Raw genomic sequence first — 4,480 nt, forward strand, 5'->3', positions numbered from 1 at the left:
ATATTTATTTGTATATATATCTCACTCTACATGTTATTTGTATGTTTAAAGGGAAGATGAAGTTCTTCCCCAATTATAATTTTTATATGTTTTTCTCAGGAGAAGACAATTTTACTCATTCTCCATATTACTTTGTTATCTATAATTTTCTAAAATAGAATTATGCATGATGTTCCTTCCCTACTCCAATGGGTCAGGTTTTTTGTTTTTATTTTCAGACAACTCAGGGTTAAGAAGCCCTTCTTGGTGAGATGTTTATGGGTGTTGCATGTTTCTGTTTATGTTCTGGGTGTTTCCTAGAAAATACACACTCATATAAAACTCTCTTGTTCTCGACCTCTTAGACCTTTTAAATACTTTCCCTTGTAATTTTCTAGCCTTAACTCAGTCATTGGTTTAGTAGAGATATCTATTGGACAGAATTCCAAAACTACAAATTTTTAGTGTTTATTGTTTTCTCTATGTGTCTCTTTTTAAGGTAAGTTTCCATAATGAGTGATAAGAATTATAAATATTTGTATGTGAAGAACAAGTATTTAGAAGAGAGTTTGGGATCCTAATGGTTTAGTGAAATTTGGTTGTAAATTCTTTTCCAGGACATAGAATAGTACAGTTTATATGCCCAAATATTTGCTTGAGACCACATGTCGACCACAGTTTTTGCTGATACATAGTTCCACTGTCACATCTCCTAAGTTCTTCTTTTGCATAATATACTCAACTATTAGTGAAAATTGTGTGATTCTGAGTGATCAATCTAAGGCATATTATTATGGAAATGAAAATTATGCAACAGTACAGGTTTGATTTTGAAAAATATAATAAACATTTAAATATATTAGATAAAAATTAATGAAAGTTTGCATAAAATTTAGAAGCATTGGAAGTTAGGATCACATCTTCTGAAGCTCCTATATTTAAGTTTGCATCTTAGACAAGATTAGTCTTATTTACTTATGATTTTTTAAAACACAAGTTTAGTGTATCTTGTGAATACACTAGAAAAATTAAATCTGATAATATTTTATTTTCTGTACTAGACATGGATAAGTGTGTGAAGTGTCCTGAGGATGAGTATGCCAACACAGATCAAACTAAATGCCTCAAAAAGGTTGTGACATTTCTGGATTATGAAGACCCCTTGGGAATGGCTCTGGATGGCTTGGCTCTGTTCTTCTCTGCTCTTACAGCTATTGTACTCTGTGTCTTCTTGAGACACCGAGATACTCCCATAGTCAAGGCCAATAATGAAACTCTCAGCTATGTCCTAATCATCTCCCTCTTATTTTGTTTTATCTGTTCTTTGCTCTACATTGGTTATCCCAGTATGGTCAGCTGCATCCTGCAGCAAACTACATTCGCCATTGTCTTCACTGTGTCTACCTCTAGTGTCTTAGCCAAGACAATCACTGTAGTACTAGCATTTAAGATCACTGTTCCTGGAAGAAGACTAAGGTGGCTGCTGCATTCGAGGGCACCTAATTACATCATTCCCATGTGCACCACAATCCAAATGATTCTCTGTGGAATCTGGCTGGGAACTTCTCCTCCATTTGTTGATGCTGATCCTCACATGGTACATGGTCACATCATCATTGTTTGTAACAAAGGTTCAGCATTTGCTTTTTATGGTGTCTTGGGATACATGGGCTCTCTTGCTCTAGCAAGTTTCACTGTAGCTTTCCTGGCCAGGAATCTGCCTGACACATTCAATGAGGCCAAGCTCCTGACATTCAGTATGCTGGTGTTCTGCAGTGTCTGGATCACCTTCCTCCCTGTCTACCATAGCACCAATGGCAAGGCTATGGTTGCTGTGGAGGTTTTCTGTATCTTGGCCTCCAGTGCATGCATGCTTCTTTGCATATTTGTCCCAAAGTGCTACATTATTTTGTTGAGACCACAAATCAATTCGTTTCATGAGTTTAGGAAAGTACATGCTAAATCTAAAAACATCAATTGAATTTAACTGCCTACATAGTACTCCAAACATATCCATATGATCATCATATTGTTTCTATGTATTGTAATATTATGTCAGTTTCATAATGAAAAATTTAGAAAACAATCTAGACAATAAAGATTTAATATATGACGAGGATGTCAGTCTATTGGAACAGTCAATCAAAACATACAACCAGGCACTTTTGTCCTTCAATGCTAGAATGTTCTAATCATTGAAATATCTAATATCTGAAAATTGTTACTTGGCTATAAAAATTATTTCATTTGACACCTATTTATTTTCCAGTACAAATTGTATGTTTTTTTCAGATTCAAGAAAAACACTGTTTTTATACAGTGTGTATATTGTTATATAAATTTAAGAAGGAAAGCTTATATTTTGATCTAGAAATGCAAAGACATCTACAAAACATTATTTTAAAATTTTCTATTCAAATTTCCTGAAAGAGGTTCAGGGTTCAAGAGTTAGGAGCCATCCCAAGGGTCATGACAAATATCATTGGAATAAAGTTACTTCTAAACTTTATGATGATTGTCATTATAATTATAATAAAGTTTAAAGACACCTGTAGTATATTTGGGATTATACTAACACCTCTCTGGGTGTATCAACTTTGCATGGTAAAATTATGAATTTATAAAATGCTCTTCTGTTGAGCTTTGATGCTGCAGATAATACTGATAAAATAATCCATGGCCTGAGTTCAATATTTCCATCTTAGTCAAACCTCAGGAATGGCATATATAGCTTGATCTGGTTAGCCCCTCTTGTCCTGGGAATACTTTTAGACTTGCCCATTGTGTTAAAACTTTTCTCTAACTACATCAACAGGCTGGCAGCGAGAGTACATGGCTTGAAACTGATAATTCACCCACAGACAGAGTTATTAATTTAACAGGCTGGCAAGCCAAGGACGGGTAAAATTCTTCACAGAGCCTTACCAACCTAAGACAGAAGTGTATTGTTTATGATAACGCATATTCCACAATGGGTAAGGAAGGCTTTCTTGTCAGAATGACTTAAGACAGGCTCAGTCTGGTTGATGCAATAAAAAGGGGGAGATATGGAGAGCTTTTGGGGCTGCCTGCCAAGAATCTGTCATTGGAAAGGGACAAGGAAATGGGCTGCTTGGAAGGAATCTGACATAGACCAAGGACAAGAAAATGGACTGCAGGCAGGAACCTGACATTGGGCTGGAACAAAGAAGTAATTTCAGGCAGAAATCTGAATCCTAGATTAGGACAAAGAAGAAATTTCAAGCAGTAATCTAAATCTTAGGCTAGAACAAATAAATAATTTTAGGCAGAAATCTAAATCTTAGGCTAGAACAAATAAGTAATTTTAGGCAGAAATCTAAATCTTAGGCTAGAACAAAGAAGTAATTTTAGCCAGAAATCTAAATCTTAATCTAGAACAAAGAAGTAGGCTTCAGGCATCAAAATGACTTTGGACTAGGACAGGGAAGTATGCTCAGATATTTTGATCATCCTGATAAGTCCTTAGAAATAATGATCACAATTGTGATCATGGGACTCTCTTTATTGTCGTGCATGATCTTTGATTATCTGGGTATATTGTCTTCATTGTTCCTAGACTATTTGCATCTATTGTATTGCTAGTTCTTCAACCTAGAACTGACCTTAATACTTGCATGTAATTTAAATAATATAAAAGAAAAAAAAAGGAAGAGGGATGGGATAGGGGAATAATGGGTGTGGAGAATGGGGGAGAGGGATAGTATCTGAAATGTAAATAAATAAAATATCGAATGAAAAAATTTTTTCTATTGGTGTTCCAGTGTATGAGATGATAAGAATAAAATGTTAATGCTCAAACCAGGATGCTTGTATCTTGCTCAGACTAAGAAATAGAATAATCTTTGGATATGGATGGATGGAGAGAGTTGGGTGGGAGAGGGAATGGGTTGGTGTTCAGGAGGATTAGGAGGATTAGGTGTAGGGACAGATAGGGAGAGAATGCAAGGTCTGTAAACAAAAAATGTCAGTAAGTTTAAGAGAAGGTAACTTGATGATATGTCAAAGACCTATGGTGGGGGAGGCTCCCAGGAGTCTAGGAAGGTGATTCTAGCTGAGACTCCTGGCAATTTTGGATTTGGAGCATGAAATGGCCACTTTGTGTAGAGAAGCAGGACTCCCAGAGGACACCAACTAAAAAACCTTCAACCCATAATTTGTGCTGCAGACAGCATTGAACTGCAGGGACAATTATTAAACAGAGACTGAAACAGTAGCCTACCAATGACTGAGCCCACTTAAGACTTATCCCATGGGCAAGAACTAATCCTTCAAACTATTTAAAGTATTCTACTAAGCTTGCACTCAGCACCTAGCATAATTATCGTCTTAGATACTACACTCAGTGACAGACAGAAACTGATGCACAGGACCATAGCTAAACATTGGATACAGCTGAAGGTGTTCTCTGAGAAAACTGTAGGAAACATTGAGGGACCCAAATGGATCATGGCCTGCAGAAGAAGTTCAATAGCCACAATAA

The 4,480-nt window shown here is 36.1% G+C and overlaps 1 pseudogene; it reads left to right on the plus strand.

The window, feature by feature from the left end:
- LOC114627035 overlaps nt 1-1,960 on the plus strand; it is a 21,337-nt pseudogene extending 19,377 nt beyond the window's left edge.
- Nucleotides 1,961-4,480: the final 2,520 nt, after the last annotated feature.

The sequence above is a fragment of the Grammomys surdaster genome, unplaced genomic scaffold (genome assembly GCF_004785775.1).
Source record: "Grammomys surdaster isolate TR1022 unplaced genomic scaffold, NIH_TR_1.0 242, whole genome shotgun sequence".
Lineage (NCBI taxonomy): Eukaryota > Metazoa > Chordata > Mammalia > Rodentia > Muridae > Grammomys > Grammomys surdaster.